Source organism: Primulina eburnea, chromosome 12, assembly GCF_022965805.1.
Source record: "Primulina eburnea isolate SZY01 chromosome 12, ASM2296580v1, whole genome shotgun sequence".
In the NCBI taxonomy this organism is placed as follows: Eukaryota; Viridiplantae; Streptophyta; class Magnoliopsida; order Lamiales; family Gesneriaceae; genus Primulina; species Primulina eburnea.
In genome coordinates this window covers 34,237,207-34,256,439 of record NC_133112.1, presented here as the reverse complement: position 1 = coordinate 34,256,439, position 19,233 = coordinate 34,237,207, and the positions used below count along the sequence as shown (strand labels likewise).

Here is a 19,233-nt window from a genome sequence, read left to right as displayed (position 1 = left end):
CAACCCAATCCCTAGCCCAAATTACCCAATCCCTATCCCAAATTACCCCAACCCAAATCCAATCCACAAATCAACCCAATCCAATCCCTAGCCCAAATTACCCAACCCAAATCCAATCCACAAATCAACCCAACCCAATCCCAAATTACCCCAACCCAAATCCATCAACCCAACCCAATCCCGAATTACCTCAACCCAAATCCATAGATGGAAGAGGGCACCTCACAATTGACCGAATTAATTTTTTGCAGACTTTTAATGGTCTTTAATAAAGTTTTCATCCAATATTTATAGATCAAAAGATCCAAAGGTTCAAAGCACAACTCGGTACAAATTTGATGTAGGCGTTCTTTTGTGTTCCTTCACATGACATCTCTTTTTGTTTTTGTTATTGTAATTGTATTCAATGTGTTATTGTAATTGTATTCAATGTATTGCCAATAATAGTTAATGCTCACTAAAAACATGTTTTCTGTTTATTACTCCAAAGAGGTGAGCTCTCGCCGGTTGAGGAACCAGCTATTCTGTTGCTAAACTATGTGAGAAAAACCTGAATGTTATAAAAAGGGCCAGAGGTGAGCTTCCGTACGTGTATCTCCTCTGACGTCCAATTCAAGTACCAACCATAAAATTGATATTGCGATACTATGTTGATATATGCAATATCACATCAACACTCATGCGGAAAAAAGAATACAGTTGACAATAATTAAAAAATATACGACTTAAATTGAAATTTGTCAGTATAAACATACATAATCAAAACTAGTTACTCTGCACACGCGATGCGTGTGTGTACAATATTTTTTATCATTATCGATAGATTAAAGTGAAATTTGATAAACTATGGTGAGACTAAATTGTTATTTGAATTGTTGAAATAAAAAATAAAAATAAAAGTGTGTTGAAATTTTAAAAAAAAAAACAAAAAATTTAAAAAAACAAAAGTGTAATATTAATATCATATAAAAGTAAAATTGGAAGTAAAAGTTTGTGTGTTTCTTAGATGGTTACTGTCATTTCTTAAACTTTAATAAAATAGAATATATTTTAATTTTTTTGTTATTATCATTGTGATTATGATTTCCGAGATAAGGTCATGATAATGATTTATTATGATATAGCTGAAGTAATTAAATTAAAAAGAAAAAAAGAGAGGACATTTAAAACAATATCATATCTCATAAAAAAAATAGATTTATTGTTTTCAATAAAAAATAGAGTGGGTCTCATGTGAGACCGTCTCACGGATCAGAATCTGTGAGACGGGTCGACCCTACACATATTCACAATAAAAAGTAATACTCTTAGCATAAAAAGTAATATTTTTTTATGAGTGGCCTAAATAAAAGATCCGTCTCACAAATACGATCCGTAAGACCGTCTCACACAAGTTTTTGGCTAAAAAATATCTCCCAAATCCCAACTTCCCCTCCACGTCTAATATCTGACGAACTTTGAAAAACTTCTTCAAACTCCATCTCACATACAATTTTCTCTCGCACAGCAGAATTTTGTTTCTCAACGTCAATCTTCGAAGATCTAAGCGGTGTTCCGGACTCAAGAACTCAAATGTTTTCTCGTTTCTTTTCACTTCCCGAAAAATTTATATTATGACGATTCATACACGGAGTGCGGGTGAGGCTGAAAGGATTCGACCCGACGATGTACAGATTCAGCCAACGCCACAGGTTTTCATTACGTCTTTGTATTTTCCAGAAATTGGCGTGTGTGGTGTATTTTGTTCTCACTTCTCGGTGGTGCTTGGGCATGCCAGGATCTTATTAAACTCTGGTATGAAGTTGACATCAAATCAAGAATGGGGTTTCATTTATTTTCATCTTGCCGATTGGTTTTCCCTTTCACGTATGTTCAAATTTATTTATTGAAGTTTTTTAATGAAAAAACTAGTTGCCAAGGGTTTTATCTATGTTTCTTCACTTTATTCTGCTTCTAACGTAGACAGAGCAATTAATATACACCCCACCCACGGAATTTGCGGTCGATTTATTGGGCCAAAGATCGGGAGGATGAGGAAAATAGGGTTTTTTCACCGTATACAACAAATTTCTTAAAAGCTTAATAAAATAACGTAAAAAAAAAGTTAACAAACTAAGGTGTGACTTTCATTTTTTTTTTAAAAAAAGCAAGTCGCCTCTTGAAGAGGCGTGACTTGCCTTTAATTTTTTTTTAAAAAAAGCAAGTCACGCCATCTCATATGGCGCGACTTGCTTAATATTTTTTTTTTAAGTAAGTCACGCCTATCGAATCGGCGTGATTTTTTTTTTTAAATATTTGCTGGACGCTGGTGGCAGAGGATGGTGGAGGAAGTCTGTCATCTGACAAAGAAGACGTTAAAAAAATTTATGATTAAAAATCATGTACTAAAGTGATTTGATGTATCACTGATGAAGACTAACGTGGCGTGTTTTTTATCTGAAAATTTGCTTATATATCATTTGCCTTCGTTTCAAATGTATTATTCTTGTGCTTCATATCTCTGGATTTAAATGTATCGTTATTGGTCATTCCTTGTGGATTTTCGTTCGATGTTCGATTAAGTCATTGTACTTCAGCACATGAGGTTTGTATGCTTTAAATTAAATTTTTCATTCGACGTTTGATTAAAACCGTTAATTTATTTATTTGTGATTATATATTTGCAGATAAAATTTTGATTTTGAACGTCTATTTGAGGTAAACGTTGATATAAATTAATTTACTTGAGTATTCGAATATAAATTATGAATTTATCATAATCTTACGTTTCGATTTTATGATTAAAACGCTTAATTATGTTTCTATGTATTATCAGTTATTCTTATTATTTTATATTATGCAAATGATAATAACAGTACTTTTTCTTCAATGTTTGATATTGGTAGTATTTAAAAAAATTTAGTGTAGCGATTAATTTATTTTACACAAATAATATAAATGTTTTTATTATAAATACGATTAATATTGTTTTTAATTACTTAAATGTAAATAAATATTACAATTAATTTAATTTCTTATTATTTTATTTGACATGCGTAGTATCAAAACTTTTTAATATAAAAATTATTATTTATAATATTATTGACTTATAAGATACAACTAAAAAATACATTTTTTTTTATTTTAGAATAATAATAAACTTTTTTTAGAAAATAATAATAATACTTTTATTTATAATTATTATTGATGTTGTTGTTTTATAAAGGTAGCATATAAAAAATTAAGTATTACAGTTATTTTATTTTACACAAGTAATATAAAATTTATTAGTATAAATATTGTATTTTTGTTCTTAACGTATTAAACATAAAATCAGTTGTATAATTAATTTATTTAATTATTATTTTATTCCACGTGCGTATTTGTGAAAACTTATTATTATAAAAATATTATTTTATTATAATTAACTTGTAAGATATAAATAAGAAATGCGATTTTTTATTTTAGAATAAAAATAACACTTACAATTGTAATTCTTATGATTTTTGTTTTATTTAGGTATGTTATAAAAAAAAAAGTATTACAGTTGATTGATTTTATACAAATAATATAAAATCTATTATTATAATTTTTTTTGTTATTAATTTATTAAATAAAAATAAGTAGTATGATTTTATTATTAACTTAATTGGTATTTAGTAGGACCTATTATTATTTTACATAACTAATATAAAATTTATTATTTCTAAAAACTTTATTAAAAAAATATACATATAAATGATTTTACTATTATTTTTTTTCCTATTTAGTATGAAATTTATTATCATAATTATTTTTATTATTACTTATTAAATAAAAAATATTATTATTATTGATAGTTGTAGTTTAGTAAAACAAATTTAGCATTATCATCATTATTATTATAATTAATCTTAATAAAAATGAAAGCATATGTAAATTAATTTTATAGTGTATTATTTTGTTATATTTTACATTTTGTTATTCAATTGAAATTTTAAAAAATTTATTATCACCTTTTTATTTTGTGTGACCTATTGAATTTTTTTTATAGGAATGGACAGTGTGCCGGTACTTTTATTCGTAGGTGGTAATGTTATTATAGGACATCACACCTCATGTGCTGAAATACAATGACTTAATCGAACATCGAACGAAAATTCACAAGGAATGACCAATAACGGTACATTTAAATCCAGAGAAGTGAAGCACGAGAATAATACATTTGAAACGAAGGCAAATGATATATAAGCAAATTTTCAGATAAAAAACACGACACGTTAGTCTTCATCAGTGATACATCAAATCACTTTAATACATGATTTTTAATCATAAATTTTTTTAACGTCTTCTTTGTGAAATAAAAGAAAGAAACATGCATTATTGACTGCATTGGGTCGTCGGTGTTTCAGATGACAATCTTCCTACACCATCTCATATGACGCGACTTGCCTTTAATTTTTTTTTAAAAAAAAGCAAGTCACGCCTCTTGAAAAGGTGTGACTTGCCTTTTTTTAAAAAAAAATTGAAAGTCACGCCTCTTGACACCTTAGTTTTTTAACTTTTTTTTACGTTATTTTATTAAGCTTTTAAGAAATTTGTTGTAAACGGTGAAAAAGCCCGAGGAAAATAGGACTGGTGGAAGTCTTTATTTAAAAAAAAAGGAATGTAATTTACTTTTTTTATCATTTTTTAAATTTGTTTTAAAACTAATTTTTTTCATTAGTGTATGTAATTTTTTTTTTTTATTTATAATAAAATTTATAATTTAATTAAATTAAAAACTTACACGATCCAATCTCACCCAACTCAACTCAATCCACATCTCACTCCATTCCTTCTCAATCTTAACAAAATATTTTCTTCTTCTCAACTCTCCTCACCATCCATTGGAATTTTGTTTGGTTTCTGGCTAATAATGAGTTTATAAGGTATTCGTCTGCAAGAAATCGAACGAAAGAATCATGTATTGGTAAGAAACTGTCTTTTTATTTTGAATTTTACTGGGTCGAACTCGACCCATTAATTCGATTGAGATATTTTTTGTTCGCATCTAGATCGACTAACTCGACCCAGAAGAGTGGGTCGAGGCGTGAAGAGCTCGGACGAGCTCAGATCGAGCTCTTCACAGTGTGAAGAGCTCGACCTAGCACCTCGACCCAATTTTTTAAATGAATACTATTTAATTTTAAATTCTGACAACTAATCACATATTTATTTTTTTGCAAATTTACTTCCCCACTAAACTTGGAAGGAATCAATTCTTTGAATATAAGTTAACTTTATGATCAACATACGTTGAGATTTGAAAGAATATTGTATCATTTTTGAATGAGAAAAAAATAGAATATTTGGTCCAGCATACACAATTCGGTAATTTGATTGTATGCGCTAAGGATTATAACAATTAGAATCAATTTTTATGGTTTTTGATGAATAGACAAACTTGTGACAGTAGATATAATGAATTTTGGATGATATTCGTAAACGACCTTTACGGTTTTCATTGCTAGATATTGTTTGCTAACGGGGCTACATTGTTCAAAATTTTATCCTGTGATACCGGAAGAAGATGAATTTAGTTGGAGGCATTTTGGTGGAAGAGATGATATAGGTTTGAAGGATTTCATAGTTATAATATAATGGATGAATACGAGAATGACTTAGGAGAAGAGATAGACGTATAGAAGTTGAAATTGACCAATTTTTTGTTCGTGGCAGGTGTATTGGGTAGACAAAGAAAAAATAAAAATGATACAGTGGATTTAGTTACCTGTAAATGATGAATAAATCAGCTTATATGAAAGCCACCACACCCACTGAAATCTGGATCAGTCCCATTGCGTGCGAACAGATTTTCATAGCTTCTGAAATTACTTTCGAGATATTTTATAAGTCCATAAATTATTTTTTCGAAAGCTATTCTACCCCATGGATAGTTAATAAAACTATCAAAGTTATTAACTAATGTAATCTATTCTAAATCCACTGTATCTTTTTTATTTTTTCTTTGTCTACCTAATACACCTGTCATGAACAAAAAACTGGTCAATTTCAACTTCTCTATGTCTATCACTTCCCCTAAGTCATTCTCATACTCATCCATTCTAACTATGAAATTCCCTAAACCTATACTGTCTCTCCCACCAAAATGCCTCCACTTAAATTCATCTTCTTCAGGTATCACATGATAAAATTTTGAACAATTTAGCCCCTTTAGCAAACAATACTCTAACAATGATAAAACCGTAAAGGTCGTTTACGATATATTATCCAAAATTCATTATATCCACTGTCATAAGTTTGTCTACTCATCAAAAACCATAACAATGGATTCAAATTGTATGCTGGACCAAATATTCTATTTCATTCTCATTCAAAAATGATCTTACAAATCTCCACGTATTTTGGTTCTAAAGTTAAATTACATTCAAAGAATTGATTCTTTCCAAGTTTAGTGGAGAAGTAAATCTACAAAAAAAATGTTATTAGTTGTCAAAATTTAAAATTAAATAGTGTTCATTTAAAAAATTGGGTCGAGCTCTTTGTTTGGGTCCAGTGAGCTCGACTCACCTGGGTCGAGGTGCTGGGTTGAGCTCGTCACACTGTGAAGTGCTCGATCCGAGCTTTTCACACCTCGACCCACTTTTCTGGGTCGAGTTGGTCGATCTAGATGCGAACAAAAAACATCTCAATCGAATTAATGGGTCGAGTTTGACCCAGTAAAATTCAAAATAAAAAGTCGATTTCTTATCTTACGTGATTCTCTCGTTCGATTTCTTGCAGACGAATACCTTGTAGACTCATTGCTAGACAGAAACCAAACAAAATTACAATGGATGATACTGAAGGTTGAGAAGAAGAATATATTTGTAAAGATTGGGAAGGAATGGATTGAGATGTTGATTGGGTTGAGTTTGGTGGGATTGAGTCATGTAAGTTTTTTATTTAATTAAATTATAAAATTTATTATATATAAAATTAAAATACACTAATGAAAAAAATTAGTTTTTAAACAAATTTAAAAAAAGACTGAATCGTAGATTCGAAATTCGAACTGAATTGTAGGTTCGAAGTACGACTATTGCGTTGTCTTCGATTTACAACATGTGATCTGCCTACTGCTCATTAGTCACCAAAAATTTGGAAACAAATCAAATCGCAATCATGTTCTGAAGGGAAAGATTTGGTCTGGGCTTCCTCTATAAATAGAGGTCCCATCCTCACTTATCCTACACAGAATTTTAGCCTTATTCTTCAGGTGTTTTCTAACACTTCCTCTGGGTTAGTTTGCTCCTCTATTGGTTTGATTATCATTAACATTTTTGTGTTCTTCTAATTCCGAGTTTTGTTCCTCGAGTGATTCCGAGAGATCTAGCGAGTTTAGCAAGAGTAGGACTTCCTTAGAAGATCCTGAATTTACCCTTGATTCCCTCGAGGAAGAAGTCATCACTCATAGCCGTTCTGGTAAGGAAATTGGTCATGTGGCCCAACAGATGAATATCTCTAATGCTGATAACCTCTGGTACGACCACCTATCGTCCTACATCCCCCTTACTAGCGAGTCAGAACTTAGGACTTTGTGGCATATTCTTTCATCTCACCAAATCATCATTCCTACCCTCGAGGACCGACCCTATCTAACTCCCAAGGGTTGCTGTACTTTCTTTCAGCACCATTTCGATGCAGGTCTTTGCTTTCCCCTATGTGACTCCCTCGAGGAGTTGAGCAATTATTATCAGGCGCATCTAGGTCTGCTAACTCCCAATGCTTTTCGCTCGATATGATGTTTCATTGTGATATTTCGGGCCTTAGACCTTCCCTTAAATTGCACTACTTTTTCCTACTTCCTGGTTTAGCCAAGTCGAAAGAAGGACCTTTCTACGTGACCTCTCGGTCTAGCCATAAGCTTTTTGACGGGTCCCCCAGTAATGTGAAGGACTGGAAAAATTTTTCTTCTTTCTTCAGCCCACCAAAGAGTTGACTTGTTCCACGGATTGATATCCTACTTTCACCAAGCCTAAGCTTTCCAAGGGTTACAAGAAAGATAAGACTGCTGCATGTCTGGCGGGCTAAATTAGACCATCTCAGTGAACTCAAGAAAGCTGCGTCTGCATGGGAGGGAAGCTGAAATAATAGCTTCTGAGCTATGTGAGTAGGGCCTCGGCCCGCGGTAACTGACTCCGAGGTATACAAAAGATGTATCGCTGGCCCAGAAAGATGCTCATCATCATATCCAGACACCTCTAGGGAAGAGGCTGACGTGACTAAGATCTCGAAGATTTTGCGTTTCCTTTTCTGTTGGACTGATGGGCTGAGATCAATAGACGTCTTCTCTTTGCCAGAATGAGGAGAGGACTTAGCCTGAGGAGGCGGGGATGAGGCTGGGTGGAGAAGGAGGAGCCTGACTTCTTCTTCTTCTTCGCAGTGGTGGGTGAGCCAGCAGGTTTCTTCGCAGTTGTAGAACAATTTTCTTTCATTCTTCTCTTGGTTGCTGCGACGACTGACTTCTTTGGTGCCCCCCGTCCCTCACGGAGCAATGCGGCATTCATGACTCTTGTACCTGCGAACAAAAACAATGAACTAGATGAGAATGTTATCAAAGGACATAATAATTGAAAACGAAACAAGAAGTGTGAAAAGATGAGAATATCTACCATCATTCTCCTTCAGCTTAATTTTTGCTGGACTTAACTCGACATGGCACAGGAGATTTTCAGATAAGATTCGGGGAATACTAAAGCATCTATCTCCTTGTACGCTCATTATGTGCAGATAGGTCTTATCTTTCTTGTAACCCTTGGAAAGATTAAGCTTGGTGAAAGTAGGATTCCAATTCGTGGAACAAGTCAACTCTTTCGTGGGCTGAATAAAAGAAGAAGTAATTTTTCCAGTCCTTCACATGACTGGGGGCCCCGTCAAAAAGCTTATGGCTATACCGAGAGGTCACATAGAAAGGTCCTTCTTTCGACTAGGCTAAGACCTGGAAGTAGGAAAAAGTAGTGCAATTTAAGAAAAGGTCTAAGGCCCTAAATAACACAATTGAACATCATATCGAGCGGAAAGCATTGGGAGTGAGCGGACCTAGATGCGCCTGATAATAATTACTCAACTCTTGGAGGGAGTCAAACAAAGGAAATCGAAGACCTGCATCGAAATGGTGCTGAAAGAAAGTATAGCAACCCTTGGGAGTTAGATAGGGTCGGTCCTCGGGGGTAGAAATGATGATTTGGTGAGAGGAAAGAATATGCCACAAATTCCTAAGTTTTGACTCGCTAGTAAGGGGGATGTGGGACGATAGGTGGCCGTACGAGAGGTTATCAGCATTAGAGATATTCATCTGTTGGGTCACATGACGAATTTCCTTACTTGCTATGAGTGATGACTTCCTCCTCAGGGGAATCAAGGGTAAATTCAGGATCTTCTAAGGAAGTCCTATTCTCGCTAGTTCTCTCGGAATCACTCGAAGAACAAAACCCGGAATTAGAAGAAGACATAAATGTTAAGGATAATCAAACCAATAGAGGAGCAAACTAACCCGTAGGAAGTGTGAGAAAACACCTGAATAATAAGGTAAGTAGCGTGCGGGGCGAGGGCGGGCGTGCAGGGCGGCTGGGCGAGAGTGTGCTATGTGCTGTGGCGTGTTGGGGCGAGGATGGCAGGGCGAGCGTGCGGCGAGCACTCGAAGTGCGAGAGTGCTGGCGGCGCGCTGGTTGTGCGCGGCGAGTGGTGAGAGAGGCGAGGCTGCGTGCTGGGCGGGGCGGCGGGCTGGGCGTGTGCGGCGACTGTCGAGAGAGGCGAGGCTGCGCGCTGGGTGAGGAGGCAATAGGCGAGGCGTACGGTGAGGAGTGCGGCTGGGCGTGAGGGCAGTGTGGACGAGGGTGAGGGCGCAGGGCGTGCTCAGATGAGGCGAGGCGCGCGGAGAGGAAGGCGGTTGGATTAGGGCATGCGGCTACTGTGGGTGTGGGGATGAGAGTGCAGGGCGCGCAGGTGCCTGTAGGCTGGGGCTCGGGCATGGCCGAGGGTGAGGAGACGAACACGTGGGGTGAGCGAGGGCGTGCAGTGGCTATTCAAGGGAGAGCTGATGAATGTAGGAGGGAGAAAATTCTGTGTAGGATATGTGAGAATGAAGTGAGGAGGGGACCTCTATTTATGGACGAAGCACAGACCAAATCTTTCCCTCAGAACAGTATTTCGATTTGATTTGTTTCCAAATTTTTGTTGACTAATGAGCAACAGGAGAAAAATGCACAGCTCACATGTTGTAAACTGAAGACAACGCAATTAATCGAACTTCGATCCTACGATTCAATTCGACTCGGGAGAGGAAGACTGGTGATGCCCCATGGATGGTCCCACTAAGGTTAGGCTCAAACCAGATTTGGGAACCCTGGCCCATCCCCAGCCAAGGTGTGAGGCCCGTCACGGGCCCATGTATTCTGCTATAAATATCAGGTTTGAGTGTTTAATTCAAGATTCATAATTGTACTGTAGAAATGGAAACACAAATGTGAATATATCCATTATCCAATTGAATTGCAAGAGCTGTATCCAGCGGTTAATCAGGAAGGCAAACATTTTCAGTAGTTTATAAGGGCATACAACCTTTTTTTTTTAGATCGATGAGAGTCAACATAGATGAGTCTTTAGCAACCGGTACGCATGAAATTTACACATTTCGTGCCCATGAGTCAATATATCACACGATTGGAAGTCTTCTACTAAATGAGAATTGTAGGCCAATGTACATGTAGATGTGGATTGTAGACACAAATCATGATATAGACAGTAGACTTCAAGAAAGCCCAAAACTAAGACGAGAATTGTTGATTAAGATACAAAACGTTCTCGATCAACACAATCCATTTGTGCACGTGTTTCAAAAAATTGGCCGATGTCAAGACATAACTAATTGTAGGCTCATCATCAGGCAACAAAAACCTAATGAACATCAATATATTCTACCAACATCTCAATTTGCGGCCATCATTGTCGAAACAAATGTGAAGAAAATTTGTGCACTCAAGATATTGTTATACAAGGAATCGGTGGAAATCTTACCAGCATTCAAAATGTTGTTAGCTATTGTGATCTCTCGCATATCCTCTTTTTTGTCACATGGTACATATGGTTGGGACATAAATAGCAAAATATTGACGGTACCCGTCAACATGCTTAAATTACTAAGCGTATATGCTACAGGTTAGTGAAAAAACCTATGTACTTTATTCTTTCTCTTTTTAATAAAAAAAATCTTTTAAACTTAAATATACATCACACTCATATATTGTAAATTCTTTTCTGAATCAGATACGAGAAAATTCACCGTCATTGCTGCTTAGAGGAGGTCGTCTACTTCAACAATATGTAGTCGACAATTACGTAAAGATTTAAAAACAAAGACTACGCTGGATACATTCAAATCAACGCGTTATACGTTCAGAACTTGACTACAAGATTGTTTGCATGAATATCTAACAATACATTATATTGGAAATGTTGGTTCCAGAATTGTGTTGCCATGACTTTGGTACAAACATATGGAAATTGGATAAAATGCTTACAATGACATGCAATCCAAATTGGAATGAGATAAAGTATCAACTACTTCCTGAGCAATCACCTCAAGACCGTCCAGGTTTGATTACAAGGATATTTAGGTCAAAATTTGAGGAGTTTAAGATAGAAGTTGTAGAGAGAAGGGTTTTAGGAAAGGTCCGCTATTATTCTTATGTCATTGAGTATAAAAAAAGAAGGTTTCCTCATGTTCATATGTCGGTCATATTTGAAAATAATGACAAGGTGTCTACTTTCGATCAATTTGACTCAATTGTGCATGCTGAAATACCTTTACAGCAGAATAACTAACTCTACACAAAGCAGTTGTCGGACATACGATATATGGGACATGTGCATCGATCAATGACCATGCACGGTAAATGGTAAATGTAAGAAGTACTTTGCAAAGTCATTTGTGGAATATACATTAAGAGGAAATGATTCATATTCTTCGTATCGAAGATGTGAAGGTACACAAGTATCAGTTGCCAACAATGATGAAAATATCATTGATAATTGTTGGGTTGTCCCGTATAATCCATGGCTTTTATTGAAATATGATTTTCATATTAATGTTGAAGTATGTGGTGAAATCAAATGTGTCAAGTACATATACAAGTACATCCATAAAGGTCATGATTGGGTCGCGCTAGAGTTACGAAAAGGGAAAAATTGTGATGAAATCCAACAGTTCAGATGGAAGATGGATTTGTTAACCTGAAGTATTGTGGCAAATTTTCTCATTTGAGTTCAGTAGGATGTATCCTTCAGTCACTAGGTTTCAACTATGCACACCAAACCAACATTTGATTTTTTTTTACTCTCAACAACATGTAAGTGATCTAGTTGTAGATGTTGACAACTCGAAGACCATGCTTACAGAATTTTGCAAAATAAATTGTGATCCTGACTTGACTAGAAAGTATTTGTATCGCTGTATTACACGTTGATAAAAACTAAAAAAAAAAGGATTCGTCGAAGAAGCAACAATATAGTGGTTGGTGCGTCACCATCTGAAGGCGAGATGCTTTATCTTCATATACTTCTAAATCGTGTTAGATTTTCAAAAGATGTTAGGGGGCTAACATCTTTTGAAAATCTAATGACTGTGAATAGGGTTACATATTCAACATTGAAGAAGGCTACGCAAATGAGGGGACTTCTTCAACATGATGATTATGTTCAACAATGTTTGCAAGAAACATGCTATGTTAGAATGTCATCTTCATTGAGAAGGTTATTTGTATACATATTGGTGTTCTGTCAACCAACAGAAATTCGAGAACTCTGGGATGAGTTCCATACTTACAGAGTTACATGTGTGAAGATTATTGTAGAGCAATTTCATCAAGTAACTTAGTCACCAATAAGTTATTGCTAAATATACGAAGGTTGCTGCATCAGTACAAAAAGAAACTAGATGTTTTCGATTTGCCATCAATAAATGTTGAATATTTAGAGAACACACCGCTACCAAGAACACTTGAGGATGAACTTTCTATTCAAATTTCTGATGATGATTTGAGATCTATTGAATGTTTGAATGCTCAACGGCGGATAGCGTTTGACACCATCATAGAAAGTAATGTGCATAACCAATTAAAATTTTTCTTCATTAATGGTCCTGGTGGTATTGGTATAACTTTTTTGTATTGCTCAATGTTGGCATAATTAAGAAATCGGTAAAATTATAATTGCGGTTAAACATTTGGAATAGCTGCGGCATTCTTGCCAGTGAAAGAGTTGCACATTAATGCTTTCAAATTCCACTTAGACCAACCACATCAACATTTTGCAAAATAAAAAAAACAGACAAAACTTGTAGATCTAATAAGGCGTGCATCAACTATAGTTTGGGACAAGGATCCAATGGAAAATCACTATGCTTTTGAATCCATCAGTAAGAGTTTCCAAGATATTATGGAAAACCAATTGGTATTTGGAGGGAAGGCAATGGTTTTTGTTGGTGATTTTCGACAAGTGTTACCAGTTGTTAAATAAGGGTCTAAGGCAGGACAAATAGCCACAAGAATTTCAAGGTCAGCATTTTGGTATTGTGTGAAGATAATAAACATTGAACAAAATATGAGATATGTTCAAGATATTGAGTTTTCACAATTTCTCTTGTGCATAGGTGATGGATTGCAACACACTCTGAATGATGGTTTTATAAAATTATCAGATTCGATTATCATACCATGGAAATGTTAACAATCAATTCATTAGTTGATTGATTATGTTTTTCCTATATGATAGATCATGTTAATGATGCAAACTATATGGTTGGCAGAGCCATCATCAAACAAAAAAATGTTGACGTTTACAATATTAATCAAATGCTCATTATCAAGTTTTCTGGAGAAGAAAAGGAGTGTACGTCTTGTAATAGTGTAGGAGAAGACAATCACAACCTTTTTTAAGAAGAATTTTTGAATTCCCTTAGTCCAAGTGGTTTGCCGGCACATAGAATCGCATTGAAAGTAAGAAGTCCTATCATGCTCTCGTGAAATGTTGCGCCCGAATTTGGCCTATGCAATGGGACAATTAATATGCCGCAGTCTTGGTAGAAATTTTATAGATGCAGAGATCATATGGTCCTCATAAGGGTACAAGATTCTTTCAAGCTCGAATGTCCTTGAAAAGTGAAGATAATTCTGGATTACCATTTTGAATTGACACGTCGACAGTCTCCAATAAGACTTAGTTTTGCTTTGACAATAAAAAAGCGGAAGGTCAAACAATCTCAAATATTGGCCGCATAACCATGTGCTCAGCCACAGTCAGCTATATGTGGCACTTTCAAGAGGAGTCTCACAAAATTCTACCAAAATTTTGATAAAAGACAGGAATTTAGAGTGTATCTGGTGTATACACAAGAAATGTTATTTTCAAAGACGTGCTGCTACTTAATAGAGAACGATAAAAGTATAGGTAAGCCAACTCTCTTTATTATAAATTTTTTAAAAATATATTATGTACAAATAGTTAAAATACTTTTTCATTTCATTTTGCTCTACAATTGTGCGTCAAATTTATATCTTTCCCAGCATGATGGTTCAAATCCATACTGGGTTTTTTTGTAGCTTGGTTTGTCCATGATTAGCCTTTCATTTAATGTTTTACTTCCATGCTTGCCTTTCATTTAAATTTTTACTACGGTAGTCTTGATGATATTAGTAGTTTATATCACCTGTCTTCTTATTTGTTTTTGCCGTAATAAGCTCATCTACAAGTGAAGCAAATTATATATAAGAGATTATCGCATCATTGATAATATACTGCTCATCATATGTTGTGTCATAGAAAATTTTGGTGTTTTTATATTAACACGTGTTACAATTTGAGGAATCTGTGTGTGCAAATTAAAGTTTTTTTTGGTTTTGTCAATACGGTAAGGGAGGATTGGAATCTCTAGAATAACAATTTATAGATTTTGTTTAGTTTTATTAGAGGATTGAAATCACTACAATGTTTTATAGATGCCATCTCATTACAATGACAATCCGTGTGCAAGTTGAACTATTAGTTATCCACACCTATTTTCTTATAATTTATTGACGTTGTGATTTTTCATGTTTTATCGAAACAATTTATAGGTAATTTGATGGAGTATACTAATGAAAATAATAATTTTTCTGGAATCATTCCTGCATATGGTGCTATCTTCAGGCAAGTGCTGCGAAAAAGAAATAGTGTTTCAAATATTAATTTTCATCCTGCTATCATTCGTGGATAAGTTTTGAAAGTATATCAAAGCTTAAACGACTTTTCATGTTTGAGTACGGCAGTACTCTGACCTTGGTAAGTATGTTATTCATCCAGTACATGGTTAATTCAATAAAGTTTGTGTATCAACTAATATTTGGCATGTCTTATTGTTGACTCTGACATAAATATCTTGCATATGATAAAGGTTAAGGTATCCAAGAAGTCATAATTGTTGCAAAAATATGTTTAGTCCACATCTGATACTATTGGAGCTAATTGACTTAGAGGTTGGTATTCAATATTCATTTGTATTCATTTCATAAAATGAAATGTCAAATTCCTTTCTTCTTATGCTAGAGTTGGACAAAATAATGTTATTTCGATATTCATGCAATTATTAACACCCTCAGCCGCTAGTAATAATAATAGCAGCCTTGGGATTTAAAACTGCCGACCACTTTTATAAAAGCCTCGTTGATCAATCCGTCTCAACCTCTCGCCGGGAAATGGGCCATTTACTTCCTTCCTCAGGAACTGAAGAAAAAATGGGGTAGAAACAGAACCATTTCAGAGTTTAGTCGAATGATAACACATAAGTTGTGAATAAAAGAGGAAAGGCTGTTTGAGTTTCAAAAATCCCATGTTAGCTTTTCGGTTTTGTACGCGTAATCTATGCTTTTACCTCTGAACTGTTCTCGAATTTCTCAAATTTGTATGTCTTCTTTGTTTGCCTTTTTTATGCTATAAAAGTGCCGTATATTTACTTTTGCGTTTGTTTTAAAATTTAAGGTTGAATTTGTGTACTAGGATGTTGGAAAATTTGTGGGTTAATTGTTGTTCTTGCGATTTCGTTGTTTTGTTCTACTGCTGTATGAAACGTGTATGAAGATTTGATTGTTTTAGGGTGATGAAGAAGTTAAATATTCTTATTTTTTTTCTTGAGAGATTTTATTATGGCCAAACAGGACATTTTTTCGTTTAGCTTACGAATATGGTATTCTTTTATTCTTATGGTGGATTGGACTTGAAATTTTGAAGTTTGTTCAGAAATGGATGCCACAACAAATTTTCAGTTGGACGGTTTAGCGAACAATTTTCTAGGATGGAGTTTCAATTTAACGAAGTATGTTTGGCCGGTAGCTTGAATTGAATTTTTTTTTTGTGTTAAAATCTTGACCTATTAATGACAGAATATCAGTTCTTGAGGTTTATACGACTCAGTTACAGTAATTGAACTCCTGTCTCAGGTTTTCGGTTTGCTGTCTTATAGAATGGGAATTTCTTTCGAGTCATTGATTGGTTCAAGTAGCGAACTCGTCCCGGAAATAAATGGCAGCAAGCCTCCGGGAATCCGTTTTATAGAGTACATAAAAGGATCCGCCGTTTCTTACAAGACGCATAGATCCATTGTTCTAATAGTCACGTTTTTCGCCTACGTGATGACCTACCATGCTACTCAAAAAACCACAAGCATAGTGAAAAGTGTGCTTGATCCCCAATCGCCTAATGTAGACATGAGATTTCATTTCCCATTCGATAAAAGGTCTTATTCTCACAAGCTATTTGAGAGCGCAGGATGGTCTCCGTTCAATGGCGGAGACGGCAAGTCATTGCTCGATGTGCTTGATGTGGCATTCCTTTTTGTGTATGCTGTAGGAATGTACTTTTCTGGTCATGTGGGCGATAGGATGGATCTTAGGATATTTCTAACCATAGGAATGGTCGGAACTGTTTTGTTTACTGCACTTTTTGGCGTTGGATAATGGGCAAACATCCATATCTTTTACTTCTATTTGATTGTCCAAAAGCTTGCTAGGTTGTTTCAAACGACTGGATGGCCATTAGTTGTGGCAGTCACGCCCCGAGCTCGGGCCCGTGCCTGCGTGACAGCACAATGAGCCCCTATAACTACTTCGTATTCGTTTTCGCTTTACGAAAATGATTAACCCAAGTTGCTATAGAAGTCCATTGTAGCCCATTATAAACTCATTTTAAATCTTTTAATTTTTAAGATGTGAGACAAGGTATCACAATCACCCATCCTTCAGAACGCGACATCCTCGTCGCGACCTGACCACTCGATCCACTAGCGCCGAGAATCTAGAGGTGGTTCCCGTCATGTAGCACTTTGTCCCGCAGGTTCAAGAGGTGGCTCTCATGCACATAGCACTTTGCCACACATAGCACTTATTTCCCGGTGTTCCATGCCGGTGACCGACTCTGATACCATTTTGTCACGCCCCGAGCCCGGGCCCGTGCTTGCGTGACTGCACAATGAACTCTTATAGCAACTACTTCGTATTCGTCTTTGCTTTACGAAAATGATTTACCCAAGTTGCTATAGAAGTTCATTGTAGCCCATTATAAACTCATTTTAAATCTTTTAATTTTTAAGATGCGGGACAAGGTATCACAGTGGCAGTTGTAGGTAACTGGTTTGGAAAAAAGAAGAGGACTTATTATGTTGGTAATATTACCGGTTCGTTGGTTGCTTCAATGCTTTTGAAACGTGAATGGGGTTGGTCTATGGTTGTTCCCAGACTAGGTAATTGCTTTTGTTGGCGCTGTGCTGTTCCTTTTGTTGCCTGTTACTCCCGAATCTGTTGGAGCTGATTTAGATGACAATACACTGCTCTCCCCCAAGAAAACGGGGGATGAAGTCAAACCCCTGTTGAGGATGAAATCTGATGAGAGGGATGCCGTGGGATTCCTTGAAGCATGGAGGATTCTGGGGTTGCCCCTTTTGCCCTTTGCCTTTTCTTTACTAAATTGGCAGCTTACACTTTCCTTTATTAGATTCCGTTCTACATCAGCCACATGGGTAAGTTCTTATTTTTCGCGGTTTAATTTCAAATTATTTTGGCTTCTGGTTCTCTTCAATTCATTGCATATAATTCGTGATGCTGCAGCTATCGAGGGAGGATACTTATCAAACGAAGAATCGGGAAACTTAGCTTGTCAACGTTATTCGATGTCGGAGGAGTGGTTGGTGGGATCCTGCCACAATTCGGATAATTTGAATGCAAGAGTCATAAAAGCAGCAAGTTTAATGTACTGTTGTATCCCGGCTCTCTATTGTTATCTAAGCTATGGGCACATATCCATGACCGTTGATGTCATTCTCATGCTGATAACGGGAGTATTTGTCAATGGGCCTTACGCCCTTATAACAACAGCAGTTTGGACTGATTTTGGAACTCACAGCTCGTTGAAAGGCAATTCACGAGCATTAGCCACGGTTACTGCCATCATTGATGGAACGGGCTCGATTGGATCCGCCCATAGGGCCACTGCTCACAGGATATATTTCGGCCAAGAGCTGGACTGCAGTATTTACAATGCTCATGGGCGCGGCCCTTGTAGACGGTCTGCTTCTAACAAGACTCGTTGTAGCGGAGGTGAGTGTAAAGATACGAGAATCAAGGACCCGAGGACTTCCTACGTCGACGTCTCCTGTAACCGAAGTGTGATTGCCCTATACCAACATGTAATTTTACAAATTATTTTAGTCAAAATACAAAAACTATTAAGTCATAGATTTCGAACAAGAGATCTAGCTTGACAGAAAAGGTTTTTTATTCCCTTATTTTTATTTATGAAATATTACATGATCTTGGACTACTGTATTAATATGCGGGTCGCGTGTTATCCTTAGTAAAAGCCCTAGGAATTGGTTATAGATTATGATGTTTGTTTGTAGCATCATACTTACGATTTCCGGTTACGGTTAAATAATCGGTTTCTGTACTTGTTTGACCCGTAATTCTTTTTAAAATTTAACTCCAAACTTCGTTGTCAATCCCATCAACCGGAGACGCGACACCGGTGTTTATACATGTCAAAACGGGCTAACGGGGCGGGCTGGCCCGCAACCCGTCGCAACCCGTCATTAGGCGGGGCGGGGCGGGCCAGCCCCTAAATGGCCAACCCAGCCCAACCCGCCTTGGGCTGCGGGTTAGGCGTGCCAACCCGCTTATTATTTTTTTTAAAAAAAATACTAAACATTAT

At 36.0% G+C, this 19,233-nt stretch overlaps 1 pseudogene; it reads left to right on the top strand.

Annotated features, from left to right (window-relative positions):
• Positions 1-1,401: 1,401 nt before the first annotated feature.
• LOC140807427 (putative glycerol-3-phosphate transporter 1) lies at positions 1,402-18,846 on the top strand (annotated as a pseudogene).
• Positions 18,847-19,233: the final 387 nt, after the last annotated feature.